This window comes from Lichenostomus cassidix, chromosome 2, assembly GCF_008360975.1.
Source record: "Lichenostomus cassidix isolate B80296 chromosome 2, HeHo_3.0, whole genome shotgun sequence".
Lineage (NCBI taxonomy): Eukaryota > Metazoa > Chordata > Aves > Passeriformes > Meliphagidae > Lichenostomus > Lichenostomus cassidix.
The window spans coordinates 141603022-141619339 of NC_139482.1; positions in this window are offsets into that span (position 1 = coordinate 141603022).

A 16318-nucleotide genomic window follows, 5' to 3' on the forward strand; every position below is an offset into this window, starting at 1 on the left:
GACCACCCTAAAAAGGCAAAAATATGCTTACCAAGCATATTCTGGTACCCCAGTTGTAGATTGCAATAATCTGATACTGTGCTGATAAAGCAGCTTCTTAAAGACTTTCTACCCTTTCGTCTTTTGTCTCTAAAATATTGTTGGAGAGATAACATAAATATAATTATTTCATACTATTCCACGAGCCACCAGCGCCGAAAGCCAGATCACCTGTGTAAATTGACCCAGCACTGCTGTGGGGAACAGAATCACAGCCACTTGTAACAGCAACTGCTCACAACTGTCCTGCGTTTCCTTTTCTTTCAACAGCATGTGTTTGAACTCTTAATCAAATACATAAGCACAAGCTATTGTTAAACTGGTTCCTGAAGTATGCATACAGCCCTAAGCTGATACATACTTTTGATAGCTTCATTGCCTTGTAACTACTGTAATAACCCATATAATAAGGGTGTGAAAGACAGCCACTAGGAGCTGGCAGCCTTCCACACCCACCTTGCAGGAATGCAGCTGCAGGAATGCAGAAAAGCACAGACCAGTGGAGAGTTCTGCCTGCTTTGTACTGGTATCTGTTCTTTTGACACTGAAATGAATCCACTCAGAGAAGACAAACAGCAGCTCTTTAAGACAGCAGGCAGCATTAAGGACTTAGGATACAGTGATTCTGCATCACATATGAAAATACAAGCTGCTGTCAGAGCAACCAGCTGAAAGGGCTGGCAGCTGCAGGGTGTCCAAGGATCCAGAAAGAAAAATTCTCCATAAAGCCAGTGGGAAGCATATACTTTTACAAGATCTAGTTCTTGGAGAGAGGCTTCATGCGTGTTACCACTTTGCTGAACCTTTTCTAACAACCTTATCTGTAGGAAGTCACATTAATACATTGTGTCTGTGAGCTGAATCACACACATAGCTCAGAAATGTGAAATTCCAATTCCCAGTGCAATTTTAAGCCAAACTGCAGCACTTCTATCACTTTCATACTGTATCATTTTTGCATCTTCAGGTTTCTGTGCAGTGTGGCTGAGTTATGATAGCTGCAGAAAATTTCTGGGCTTGATTCCAGGCTCTTTCTTTGAAAGCAGAAGACACCATTCTCCTCTGTGTCAGATGATGTTTATGTAAGGATCTGCTACTGTCCTTTGTGCTCATTCTGTCCTCTGACTTCTCAAATTTATCCAGTTCTAGCACGTGATTGAAATCCCAGAGTGCATATCTGGCATGTGCCTCAGCAGGAGCCTGGCACTGGGTGCAGTGGAGGAGTGTGGCTTTGAGGGCCCCAGGAACAGGACAGGGTGCCCAGCGGCAGCCCAGTGCCAGAGCACCTCTCCTCCTTGTCCCCCGGCTAATCAGGATCTGGCAAATGAGTCACAGAGCAGAACAGACGCTGAAGTGTGGTGTCATATAATCATATGTAGTCCAAATTGAAGGGCAAATAAAGAGAGTTCATTGCTCAAATTTCATCTTCAAGTTCTCAGGACTCATCATTTGGTCCATTTTTGAGTTTCTTTTTTTTGTTATTGACTTGTCAGATGTTTTTTCTTCCCTGTTCCAGCCTGGATGAGTTTTTCCTTTAAACACCCTGAGAAATGGAGATGAAAATTAGGGCTTACAGGGCTAGTAAATATCTAGACTGAGTGACACCAATGTGATGCTGGTAGGGGATGGAGAAGACAAAATTAGAGTGACCAGGTTTATGACAAGCCAGATCACTACAAGAGCTTTGACTGAATGGTGTCAAAGCCCTACAGATTGGGCCTACAAAGCAATGGATGAGGAAGAGAATAAAGGCTAAGTCAAACTTACAGAGGGCGAACTGTAGATGTCTGCATTCCCTGTGTGCATCCCACAGACACACAGCTGCAGAGCTCTGCAAACCCTCTGCTGAGCCAGGCCTTTCCCCTCGGGCAATAAGTTCTCAAGGGAAGTCCATCAGAAATCAGTATCTCTTTTACCTTTCTCTTTATCATGGTCTGAGTCAAACAGATTGGGCAACAGACAGGACAGGGCCAACTGACTTTACAACAATGAATTTTTCAAGCTGATTTCTCAGTCAAGATTAGCCAAATATTCTGGGTTTGTTGCAACAACCTTTTATTTTGTGTACATACCTGACGTTCTCCAGTACACCCTGTCATATAAAGATTCTTGCTCTTCTCACAGTAAAATAATATTGCTTTGTTATCCTGTACCCTTCCTTGTGTCTGATTTTATGCCTGATTCTTGGCGTCTCTGCTGCAAAGGTAATTCTCAACATGATAGGTCCCTTCCTCCACTGTAGTGTGAACCACAGTAGCTGGTGGCAGACTCCAGTGTGTGTTGCAAGGGTCTAACCCACAGTTAGATCAACAGTGCTTGTTTCTCTAGGTTTAGGTTTTGCTTTTATCTTGTAGGTGTTTATGTTTCCTGATTCCCTGTTTTCAGGCAGGAGAGAATGAACAAAGTGCAGACCCTCTGGACTTTGACCCCAGAGCAATGACTTCTTCCCCTTTAAAGAGACAGAGTCTGCAACAGCCCAATATTCCCTTCCTTCCCCAACACTTAGGATGGTGTGTGCTAGTCTTACAAAACAGATGTGTTATCTAAAAGCCTTTGAACGTTACAAATGAATCCCAAATACATCATCTACCTCAACTAAAAAAAGGAGCTAAAACATAGAGTCCTGAAGGGGAGGAATGTACCACTTTGATACTGACGAAAAGCAGGGACAAGTGTCCAATGTTATTTTAAGATCAGAGAGGAAAGGAGAGAACTTACAAGATTCTCTGGTCAACTTGGAACAAGGAAACAAGGTTTATAGAACAAAAATATTTTTGCACTTTAAAAAATCTTTCCAGCAAAAAAAACCAACACACCTGGATGCAGGCAGAAGACGAGGTTTCAGTGTAGACAAGCACTCCCGCACACATGCACTGCTGGCAGCAGTGCCCAAAATGAAAGTTTATTTTTAGGGTCAAAAATTATATTCCCTCCCCTAGTTTTAGGTGCAGAGATGCTTGAATGGAGACCCAGCAAAAATCTCCTTATCCTTCATCCTTCCCAGGGAACTTTGTCTCTTATTTCAATTCAGTTGTGTTGAAGTAACTTACCCGGTCAGGCTGGGACACTTGGACAACATCCTCATGCTGTACACCATGGAGGATGTTCAGGACAAGATGATGATCTGGATGAGTTCACTTACTCCAGGACAAGTATACAATGCCCCAAATATAGTTGCTTTTGTCCGCCCTTCTTCATTGAATCTCATCACTCACTTGGAGGCTATTGGTCTTCTCCTCTCCCAAAGCTCTGAGAGATGTGTCATCCAATCTCTTCTGGTGGCAGCTGCCTCCAACCTATTTAGTAATTCATGTTTCTTCTCTTTCCTACTTGTAGGGGAAGCCTCTGTGTCCCATTCTTGCTCTGGGATCACCTCTGCTTTGTGAGGTGCAGGGAAGGGCAGAGGTGAAGTGCTCTCCTACTCATGGCTGAAGTATCCCTAATTTGATAATTCTGTTTCTTGGCACCTAAAATGCTTTCCTTCTTCACAAGGATTCCCTGGGTTTCTAGACATTTCTACTTAATTACAGGCCTCTTCATTAATAGGTTTTATTCTGTTTTGACGGAGCAAGATTACTTCTCATAACTCCACTTTTCACATGTCAAGAGAAGGTTTATTAATTGATATTTTAATTAATATTTATTTATTAATACTTTAATACTTTTAAAGTATTAATAGATTCTAGAGGTGTCTGGTGATTTGGCAACATATAAAAGCACTTTAAATGCTTGTAGTATACTTTTAGACAACACTGTAAGCAATAAAAAAAGTCCAAGGTAGAACCTGAAGTAGAAAAATACAAGAATATAAATATATTGGCATTCAAGATGCTGGTATACCAAGATGCTTGTATATGTCTTCTCTGTTTGATTCTTCTTTGTAATAGAGATTGGAGGTTTTGAAAGAAGTATTTTAATGTGCATACATGACTTAGCACAATAATGGAATATAAGAAATTTGTCACCAAAGAAAAATAAAACAAAGCTCATATCAAATTTTCAGAGATTTTATCACAATTGAGAAAATAATTCCTTTTAAAAAAATCCAGATGATGTGAAGGTTGCATATGTTTCCACAGAACTTAAAATCCTTTTTTAAAATGGTAAGTTTTTTCAAAATATTTTGAGTGCATTTTATTTGCACCAGGTTTTCTGAAGTAGTGTTAAATTTCATATCTGTACTGAAAAAGCCTGAAGTGCAATACAGTTTTATTTCCCCTGTGTAAATAAGATTGGCGATTCCAGGGTTTACATGCTAATCCAATCTTCAGGCTGGAAGAAAAACATAAAGTTTATGGGACTATCAGTAGCATTTTTGCAATGCTGAACATTATGGAAAAGGAAGACGTGTATGTTACACAGAAGTGAGTGAATGAAAAAGTAAAACTAAGTTAGTGAGAGTTAATTGTGGGTAAGTAATAAAGCAAAACAAGACAAGTAGAAGAAATGGGAGCTGCAAAAAAGCTAGGAAAAGAAGTAGTTTTATTGTGAACAAGCAGGAAGGATGAGACAAATTTAGATGAACTGCAAAATTCCTGGGGTACATCTGAAAATCACGACAGAAGGCATTCAGAGGGCACAGCCAGAATGGAGCAGTGAAGGGTTCTGCATATTTTAAAATTTTAAATAAATAAGGTATTCAAAGATAAATGCACTAGCATTGCAAACTGTAATACAAATTCTGTAGGAAATATTTCCTCAAGGAGAAATCAGGGGTCATTAAAAGGTTACTTTTAACTAATGCTGCTTGATCGGTTGTTAGTGTTCAACTTCCTCTGAAGTGACAACGCGTTAGAGTGACCGTTGCCCTCTTCCAGCAATTATTGGTGCTCTGGCAATTGCACTCAGTTTTAATCAATTAGAGTCCTGAATGGTGCTTTTCTTGGTTTCAAACAAAAGAGCCAACTGTTGGACCAGAGATGTCCACTTCTTTTTGGCAGCTTCCTGTTTTCTTTCAGAAACTTTTTGAAGACCCTGTCCGGTTCAGGAATGATCATGATGAATCCCTTCTCCATTAGTATGGCACTAATTATGTGATCTGCATTCCAGCAGAAATCCATATAGTAAACAGAAAGCAAGAGGATAAGAGCTGCCATCCTGGAGCTGAGCAAAGGATCTGGCCTCTGCCATCTGGCCTCTGGCTCCAAATCTCCACCAAGGTGTGAGTTTGGCTTTCTTGAGAAAGGTTTAAGATTCTCTTAGTTGGGAGGCAAGGGGTAATGTTCCTCCTGTTCTCCCCTTTCCTCCTCCAGTAGGTCTGTTTTATTTCTGCAATGTTTAGCTTTTGGCTTAAACTTTGAAGAATGAGGTTGAACAACAAGGAGGTATTGGTTAGCAGTATTTATAGCTCTCGATATTCTTATCTGTATGAAAATAAATATTATCATAACCCCACTTATCTCTGGCAAGAGTTTCTGGGTTCAGGTGCATGTGTCATTAATGATGCATAAGCTGTCTCAAAGACAGAAAAATTGCTGGCTCAAAAGATGAAAATCCCCATGGAAAACTTCCACAAGTAGCCCTGGATGGACATGGTAGTGCTGCACCATTACCCATGTCAAGTGGTGACCCAGGAGACTTCTTATCAGAGGCAAACACCCCACAACACTTGTTCTAGTACACAGTTTTCACCAACAGGATCAGCTTGAAGTATTTTTATTTTCCTTTCCTGTGTTCCTGCTGCGTGCATTAGCACCACCTTCCCAGCTGGGATAATGCAACAGCCTGTGCGGTTGTGCTGTGCAGTGGCTCTGGGAACTGCTGCAGCTTGCAGAGGACCAGGCTTGGAGAAGCTACATTACTTCCCTGTTCCAGTTCAGAGTACAGCCAAGCAAAGCATTGTGCCTGGACAGCTAGCTGAGACTAGATCTCTAACTTCTCCTCTGCTGCTGCTTCATGATATGAATCTCCCATTGTTTCCCTCCACTCACCCATCCATGTCTATCTATTGTCGTGTTTGGAGTGGGAGAGAGCCCTTTCTGTTCATGTCCATAGCAATTTGATGACCATAGGGTTTGGTCCCTGCTTGAAAATGCTTAAATTCTTACATTAATAGCAGTAGCTGCGAGATTTACCCCAAAGCCTGTTGGAAAGCCATGTGGTTTGGAAGGCTTGATGTGACTGTGGGACTGCTATGGCTGGCTCAAGTGAGAGTTTGCTTCCTGTCCCATGAGAGCCTAAATTCCTCTGCTGAGAAGTGGCTGCTCATTAAATAACAGTGACTCAAACACTGTGACTCTGTCTGTAGCTGAATTCAAGCCCAAAAGCATCTTTTTCAGGAGTCTTGCAGGCAAAAACGTTCAAATTTTATGGTGCTGTAGTGTCTCTATGAACTTATGATCTTGGATTTAAGGTTTAGTAAAAATATTGTTGCTGTAGATCACATTTAATGGATGAGTAGCTCACAAGACAGCTTATACAAGGGATAAAAGTAATGGAATAGGAATTTACTTCAACTGCTTGCCAGAAGTCAAAAATGCCTCTTTTTGCTCCTGTCCTCCAGCATGCCTTTCCCACCAGATTATCCCTTGCCACTGGAGGACCGCACTCCTGGGATGAAGATTGTTTTTAGGTTTTTTTCTTTCTTCTCCTGAATTATTCATTGAAATTGATTTAGTTGTGTCAAATTTAGTAGCACCCAACTCAAAGGTTCATAGCACTTCTGTATTTAGAAAGCCAGTGTTTTAAGAAAAGAATATTAACCTCTCAGAGGTTTTAAGACAGCCTTTGATATCTTAACTCTCTAGGTGTGAAAGATTCAGTAGGTAGCTGCCAGAATATTCAGCTTTGTGAACTGAATAGTTGAGATGCAGTGATCTGTGTTTCAGGGGAGGGAAGCCTTTAATTAGGAAATGAGTCATTCAAGAGCCTTGTATTGACACCTGGCACCATCAGGAACACACCTGAGGCTGACCTGAACTCTACGTTTTTTCAAGGTGAACTGTGAAGTAGTCATCTCTTTCACTGCTTTACAGCACACAAGGAGGTACCTGCAATGTCATAACTCGTTCCTCAAAATAAAAAACATTCTAGGGAAAGCTGGGCAAAGGAATGACTAATTGAAAAAATGATGATAATAAAAAAACCCCAAAACCCAACCTCCAAAACCCTGGTTAAATTTTGCAAGAGGAGAAGGGGAATGAAATGTTATGTAGAGATGAGCAAGATACATCAGTGTTGCTGTGACACCAAGATAGTTCTTGTGTTATCAGTAAAATATGGGAACCTCCACCCAGAAGAGCATCCAGTCAAACTGCAGAGTGTCTGCAATAATAGTTAATGCTGCACTGTGGGAGCAGAACTGAACAGGTTGTAGCAGGGACTCAGTGTTAACACTGCCTGAATTTTCGGGGTCCCTTTAGACTACCTAGAGTGTGTGGACTGCAACCCAGTACTTAAGCTGCAGGTAAATTTTCCTTAGCCATTGATTCAAGGACAGTTTCATATCTCACTTTAAAGGGTGGAAGGCACATTCAAACACAGAAGAGTCACACAGTTAAGCATTTATTGCCTGTGATGGTTTTCCAATCAAGATGTCTGTGTCTAAAGAGTCCCTCAAGAGAAGAAAAGGAAAAAAGAATTTATAAAGAATGTGCCTTAGTAGGACAGAAAAGGGAAGCCTTTCAAAGATTAACTAATGAGCTTTCTCTCTGCTGCATAATAGAAATTATCTCTAGTGGTTAGGGAAATCCTCTAACCTTCATACAATATCTGAGCAGGCTTACCTTTTCTCCACAGATGCTCTCTTTTTATCCCACTAAAATTCCCTGGGTCAGATCCTGAAGTAATCACTGCAAATTAGCATTGATCCAAGATTCACTGTACTTGTGCACGAAGGTGGTCTCACGGATTGTGATGCCATGTGGCTGCTTTTACTAGTAGTAAAACCATAGTGTTATTTATTGTTTTTTACTTATTTGAGGCCAAATTATTTTACAGTTTTGAATGGTATAAATCTAAAATGGAATTACTCCCCATTTAGAGCCACCCTCCTGGGTCCTGAATTTGTCTCATTGTGTTTGCACGAAGAATGTCAGTCACATGCTTCTTCAAATCTTTTTCCTCCCTAGATAATGTACGCAGAAACTGTGTGAAAATTTTGGTGGAGCTTTTCTGATTTATGCTGTCACGATGAGTGGAAGCCCCTGTGCCTTTGAGGAGGGCACTACACAAGTGGGAACATTTGTATGTCTGGGATGAGCAGTGTGAATGGGGAGACCCTGCTCACACATGCCAGCGTCTCAGATCCACAGTTCAACAGTTAACCATGAGTTTTGGTGAACTTTTTTTCCTGTTGCCATCTAGAGTACTGAAGAGTGTATCAGGAACTGTGAGCAAAATAACAAACAACAAATACATGGGGGAGAGACTGTTTCCGAGTCAGTCACCAAAGCTTTGCTTTTGCTGTCTGCTGCACAGCTCCATGTTCAGAGTCAGAATAAAAAAAGTCCCCCTTGCCATACACCCAGGCTGTGAAACCCTTACTGGGGATTTTCCTTTACATTTTGCTTGACTCTTGTGGGCTTTGCATCAAGTCTGTGTGCCATACATAGCTTACCATCTCCTGGGGAAAAAATAGAGAAAGACAGTGTTAGCTTGACTGCATTGGTTGACAGTCACCTTTGTGAGACCTGGTCTCTTGAAAATCAGTGAGAAGCTGCTGGTGTGACCCTCTGGTGAACTGCAGCAATGGGGGAAGGAGCAAATATTGCAAGGAGATGAAGCAGGACATGTACTTACATCTGATCCAAATAACTGCTGTACAAAGGAAAAGTGAATGTAGCCAGCATAGCCAAGCTGGTATTTCATGACCTTCTGATTGCAGAGTTCAAAATATCTTAATTTCTTTTTTGCTGGAGGCTTCTAAATTGGGGGAGGAGGAGTTAGCAGTGGTGAAGCAGGAGAGAGTAAATTTCCTTTCTAAAAAATATTCTTCCGGTGGAAGCAGTGTATTGTTTCTTGAAATGGACAAAGTTATTTTCTAACTTCCCTGTATCCTGTCACCTGGCCCTTCCTTCCTCCTCCTGATACTGCAGTAAAATGCACAAACATACAAGCTATACATTATTTGCATCACGTCAGGATTTATATTCTGATCTAGGGTAGTGATTTATATTTGTCGGATTTTCTACAGACCACATTCCAGATGTGGAATGAATTTTACTGGCATTTATTAGTCACTAGGGGTGGCTGATGATGGCTTCCTTTATACCCCTGACATTTATGCTCTGGTGTAGCTTCCCTTTTCCTTTCAGTAATGTTTTTCCTTTTAAAAGAGTTAAAAACAAAAGGAAAGCAAAAGAAAAAGAAGTCCATTCTATAGGAGCGCAGATATAATGGGATAGATTATGTTTATGGCGAAGGACATTTAGAATAGAAATCCCGTTCTTCTAATAAGGAAAGAAAAAAAAAAGCTGTTATTGATGCTTCCAAGATTTTAATCACCTTTACAAATGTTGTGATGTCAGCATTGACTTTCTAAGCTTGTCTGTTTCAACATCTGAGCTTTAAGTCAACATGGTGATAGTGAATCCTTTACTGTTTTCTTACAAATTAAGAATTATAGGAAAATTTTAACTTAAAGGAGAGGTGTGAGATAAGTCTTCCCAAAAGAAAAAGAAGATGCAGCTTCTTGAGTACTTTTAACAGAGAGAATTTCAAAAATTTGATTTTATGGCCAGAGCAAAAGAAAATGAGGCTTGAGACTCTCCACAAACTGTGTGAAGTGAGAACTATGTTCAGACTGTCTTTTGTGGGGAATGCAAGTAGTGTAAGTTCAAGAGAACAATTATGTGAAATCCAACTTGCATGTGGGTTTCTTGATGCTGATGGGAAGCAGAATGGGCTGCTTTCTTCTTTGTGAGTGTGATCACTGTGTGTTTTCAGCCTGCAATCTGTAATGGTGTAAAAACAAGTGCCAAAATTTAGAGAGCAACAGAGTTAGCATGGAGAAGGTAGAGGGGAGAAGGGAGAAGAACTCCTGAGAGAGGAAGTTCTTCTGGTAAAATCAAACAGCTTTGGTAGATCAAGGTGGGATTACAAAGCCAACCTGAGTTGTGTGGGGGTTAATCAAACTGCTGTTCTTCTCTGAGATTTGAGAAAGTCTTTTGTTTGCTCACACCTGACATGTCAAAGACTAAGATGGGTCTGTCGTGGGGTTGGACATGTATCTTGGTTTGCTAGGGAATGTCTAATGAAATTTTTTATTTCAAACTAAAACCAAACTGTATAATTCTGTTATAAACTGGGTGCTTGCTGACTGCCAGCAGATGCTTTACTTTTTTGCTTGATTGTGCCAATACTGCCTTTCTTATCCTGCCTTTCAGTGGGTAGATGAGCCACCACAAGTGTGATTGCCAGTGAAATGGGTAAGAGGGTTTCCATGAGTAATGATGGGGGTTTGGGCTTGGCTCTTGTGGCAATGACAGCTCAGAAACAGTGACCACAGGAGACAAGTAGACCTGTTTTGTGGTATGGCTTCTTTAAGAATATACCGTCAGATAAGGTGGGGTAAATCCTGTGGAAGAAGAAAACAGCTTGCCGAAGTATTTCAGGGATGAACTCAGTGTGAGAGCACAGGATAAGTATAAACAAATAAGCAAATGAAGAAGTGTCTGGAGCAGATAAGGGGAACAGCTCAGGGAATTATTTATAAGACATGAGAAAGCAGACAGCATATGTGAAGGGTTTAACTCTGATGGTCCCATTAGCTACAGATAGTACTCAGTTTAAAGAGTCCAAAGTCCCTGTGACAGGAAAGATCAATAGGAATCTGGTCTGTGTGGTATTTATTAGATGAAGGTTAGGTTAATGGATTAACTTGTCAGATTAATTTGATACTTGGTTCATATAGTTAATACTAACCCTTACAGGGAAATATTACTTGACTCTTTTGACTATGACCTAGCATATTAAAACAGGGCAGCTCTTTGCCTTTTGTTGTTTTTGAGAAAAATAGACAAATCATGCAAGTTGGTCTGGGAGTCATGCATATGTTTGTGATGTGGATGAGATTGTTTCTCATGGCAAATAACCCAAATAAGACAATAACAAAAAACCCCAAAGCAGCTAATACAGTCATTTAGCCATACAAGCATGGACTCAAAACAAGCAGGCTGCCACATGGGGATGGTTCACTGATTCGCTAACACCTATGTGAATCTTTGTTATTATTTCAACACGGTCTAGATCAAACCTCAGCTTCCCAGACTCTGTGCCCCAGCTCAGCTGGTTACATTGCTTTTTCCACTGCAGTTTGTGGTTGAGAATCAGGGCCAGTGTCAGGCACTTGGCAAAGCAGATATCTGACTGCTGGGTGTAAAAATTATTATGATGCTGGTGCTTAGTCCATGAACATCAGGACGCAGAACAGGCAGGCTGGAGTCATGGAAGGAGGTGGGATACTTGTGGAAGGGGAAGGAAAAGCAACACTGCTACTACCTCCATGAATCTCATCACCTCAGCTCAATCCCCCTGGCACAGCCCTGAAGCCCTGCTCAGACTCTTTCCCACCACATCCATTGCCTGCAACCAGAGGAGCCACTTCTCAGCCCCCTCTGATGGGACACACTCCTCTGTTCTGTCTCTGTAAGGTCTTGAGCAGATCTGTGGTGGAATCTGCTGTGTTAAAATCAAGGCAGGACAGTAGAGTTGATCTGACAGCGCTTCTCATCTCTTTTATTTAAACCAAAAGGCCAGTAGAGTGCAGTCAGTGATGAATTATTTCTTTGGTTTTGGACTAATGACCCGTGTCAGAAGTGTTGAGAATCCCAGTTCCATTAACAGCTGGGTCAAGGTGCTGTGTGCTTTAATCCTGTATGTTTTATGTATTAGCTCTATCACATCCATGATGCTGTAGTGGTGTTTAGAACCGTCTGTATGCCTGGTTTGTTCTCCATATTTTTCCCCCACTGTGTGCTGTGATAGTCAAGATAATGCTGCCTTTAAAAAATACACTTTTGAGATTCTGAGATCTCCAAGTCCTGAAAATAAGGAGAGTTGCTGGTATGGATTGATCAGGCTTATGCATTTGATATGAAAATTACAGCAAGCCAAATATTCTTAATCATCCCCAGAGGACCTTCCTAAGGCAGGAAGAGCAGCAATGAGCCAGTCTCACTAGGAAACTGCTGGGAGCAAAGAGCCTGGGGAGAATTTCAGCTCCAAAAGTGAGCACACATGAGGCAATGCCTGCCTGCAGCATGCCAGGCAGTGATAGATTACCTGCTGTCAGGACTCACGTTGAGGCTCCTGAGCTGGGCCTGCTATCAGGATGATGGCAGGGAGCTCTGCTCAATCCCAAAACACAGGAGAATGCAAACTAATAAAGTTTCCTGGAGCTTGCAGCTCTCTGCACTACTTTAGCACAGTCCTATCTACTCAGGAGCTGTGATCTCCAGTGGGGTATTCCCAGAGCTCCCATTCTCCTCAGCTTTGTAAGCTCCTGTGTCCATGTCTGAGCCCTCTGCTTTTGCATTGCATTTGTGTGGCCAGGTTTTGGTAGTGGGTGGCTTCTGTGAAAAGCTGTCAGAAATTTCCTCCACGTCCAACAGAGCCAATGCCAGATGGCTCCAGGACGGACCCACCACTGGCCATGGCCAAGCCCAACAGTGGCAGTGGTAACACCTCTGGGATAACAGATTTAAGAAGGTGAGAAAAATTGCTGCTCAACAGCAGTCAGAGTGAGAATATCTGAGGGAAACAGTCCTGCAGACACCCAGGTCAGTGAGGAAGGAGGAACAGGAGGTGCACCAGAAGCTGGAGCAGAGATTCCCCTGCAGCCCATAGTGCAGCCTCTGGTGATGCAGCTATGCCCCTGCAGCCCATGGAGGTGCACAGGGGAGCAGAGATCCACCTGCAGCCCGTGGAGGAGACCACACCAGAGCAGGTGGATGCCCGAAGGAGGTTGAGAGCCTGTGGAAAGCCCGTGGTAGAGCAGGTTCTTGGAGGGGTCTGTGGCCCTGTGGAGAGAGGACCCCATGCCAGGAGCAGGGTTGCTGGCAAGAACAACAAGAACTGCAACCTGTGGTAAGGACTTATACTGGAGAAGTTCATGGAGAACTGTCTGCCATGGGAAAGATCCCACACTGGAGATGGAAGAATGTGAGGAGTCGTCCCCCTGAGAAGGAAGGAGAAAGACAAGGAGTGGTGAACCGACCATTTTTGTGGCCTTCCATTACTCATCCCCCTGCACTGCTGGGAAGGAGGAGGGAGAGAAAATGGTAAGTAAAGTTGAGCCCAGGAAGAGGGGACGGATGGGGAGAAGATGTTTCCTCACTTGGGTTTATTTCTCATTATCCTGCTCTGATTTGATTGGGAATCAAACAATTTTCCCCAAGTTGAGTATGTTTTACCCTTGATGGTAACTGGTGAGTGATCTTTCCCTGTCCTTACCTTAATCCATGAGACTTTTATTACATTTTTTCTCCTATGTGCAGCTGAGTAGGGCAGTGATAAAAGTAGCTTTTTAGGGCATCTGGTGTCCAGCCAGGGTCAACCCACAGCTATTTGGAGACCTCAAAGGGTACATCCTGGGGTTTTGAAGGCTGTTCTCCTTGTGACATGTCAAGCATATTTTGGAAGGAAAACAACTCGGGGAAGCCAACTGGGTCTTTATTGCAATCAAAAATAGAGTAACAACACCAGAGGGTGTGATTTGTAAAGAAATGCTGGTAGTAGCATGGAAAAAGAAACAAGAGACTTAGCTCCCCTGATGACAGGCTCAGGGCTTGGGTAGTTCTTTCTGTATCTTCTGCAGAACATGGCAATGGATGGCAGTGTTTGTCACCTGCATCTCCAGGCCCAGGGTAGAAGGACCCCATCCTGCAAGGCACGAGGACATCCCAGTGCCAGGACTCACTGCAGTATCCATGTGTCCCAGCAGACAAGCCAGGCAGTGCTTTACTTGCTCAGACTGCCCTCAGAGTTGGCTGCCTTGTGGCATACCTTGAGTCAACTCTGTACTGCAATCTGTATTCCCATCAGAGGCTTCAGAGGTATAAAACACAGCCCTGCCTGCTTTTGCTAGACTTTCCCAGGCTTCCTTCAGAAAGATAAGTGGGGCCCTTGGGGTATTAACAGAAGTAGGTAGAATGTATTTCTCCCTTGGCATATACAGCCAGGAGCCAGCCAGCATCTGTCCTGGAGGTGAGTTAGAAAAGGATTGTGACAGAGGAAGATGCAGAGGCATGACCCAGAAGAGATGACTAATAAAAAATGACTTAAGAGCTCTTCTCCAAGGATCAAAGGTTAAATCTAGGTCAATTGTAATAACTGCATAACTTTGCCAGTCAGGACATGTGCAGTGTCCTAGAGGAACATCTAAAGCATATTCTCAAATGGCATTAAAGTGGCTGCCATTTGCAAAGGATTGGCAGGTATAGTTTTACACCAGCCTGAAGCTTCTCAGGAACAGGGTCACAGAACAATTTCTTTTCTCAAAACCTCCCCAGTGAGCAAGGAATTTTCCCTGGGTAAAGCCAAGATCACTGAGTTCCCTGCAAACACCCTCCCCTTCAGTAGCATGCCTTGGAAAGCATGGCAAGACAAATGGGGAAATGTTCCCACTTCCATGCCTTAGACTATTATTGCGGCTCAATAGGAACTAAGCAGAGTGTATTTACTTATCCTAAAAATGGATAAAAGAGTGCAGGAATAGCAAAATGTGGGGAGAATTGATGAATAAAACAAGTAGGAGTCTGCCTGTCTGCACTATGTAGAGTAGTGTTGTGGAGAGATACTGAAGCCAATGCAACATAAGCTAACCAAAGAATCAGAAGTAGGGCAGCATCCTATACTGAAAGATTTTAAGCACTAGGATCCAATTCAACTCCCAGGCATCCTTTGTTCTCTGCTGCAAAACTTGGCAATACTGCTGCATGTTTATTTCACACACTGGTTTGGGAAGTGCTGATTCAATGAGACATTTTTCCTGCCAGTGCCTGAGCTTGCTGCCTCACTGCAAATGGGAGTTTAGTCACAGCATTTTGCCTGACACATACCTTCCCACCCACTTGCCATTATCAGTTTAAGTATTTCCGTCTCACACAGGGGTACACAGTAAAAATATATTACAAAGGATAAAAAGATTTAATCATCATCAGGAGTTCAGTTGAGCCTACATAGTTGGCTGCTCAGAAGAAATAAGATTCTTAATTGGATAGTTTTCTATTCGAAAAAGCAGTGTGGCTTGATGTGGAGCTTCTCCTAATGAAACAACTGTCCAGAGGCATCAGTGGGCAGCACAGGGGGTGGCTAATTCGTCACTAGAAAACCCTTCTGCTCATCACCTATTTACTATTATCTGTTTAAGGACACATTTTTTTCCTGTGCAACATTGATTAGCACTGTTAGACACTGCTCATTTGCACATTAATGGGAGAATATGTTTCCTTTTGGTCCAGCTGGATCACAACCATGTGCATTTCAAGGTGAGCTCTCCGCAAGGCTGCTCCTTGTGCTTGATGAAGAAGATGAGTTAATAGCTAGATGGATCTCTAGTATGGACAATTCTTCTGGGTTCTCCCTTATTTTTTGTGCCCATTTGCCTTTGAAGAACCTTTTATTCAGAAAATGTTCCCCTCATGTTTGTGTAGCGCGTGTTAAATGCTAAGTGTGGGGCAAAGGAGAAACACAGGTAATTCTCACTGTAAGCACTACATATGGTATGAGGGAAAAGGTCCTGTTCTGTTATTCCCTGTGACAGTAAATTGGACTGAAGGCCTCCCTGGAAGCAGCTCTATTTCTCTGTGAAACTGTGATAATTAAAATGTCACTTAAGTTTAATTCTCCTTCACAGAACTATTATATGAGACTTTTCAGACCTTTATGTGGGGAGTTTTTGCTTCTGTTTACTCCAGTAAAACAGTATTTGGGCACTGCTGAGTGCTTTTCGTAATCCCCTTATAAATATCTGTGAGAGGGAGTCAAGAGTTGTGGGCAATTTCTTCACTCTTTGTGGCATTTGTAGGATTATTCCAGATTTTAAAGCAAGTTAAAACTTGGCTTTAGATGTTATGATAAATGAGGTAGAGAACTGAGACCATTTCCCTTTTTTCCTGGCTAGTTTGGGAGCAAGCAGGTATTTAGATCTTTACTTGTTATTTGAATTTATTTTAAAATACTATTGTACTATGCAAATGAATGTCACACCAAAGGCTGTTTACCAATTACATAAGACACATACTCACCAAAGACACTGACAATCAGAAATCTATGTGTGTATGGCTTTCCTGGCCACTGGAACTGCATATAATTTTCTCTTTAAAAAAAAATTAAAATT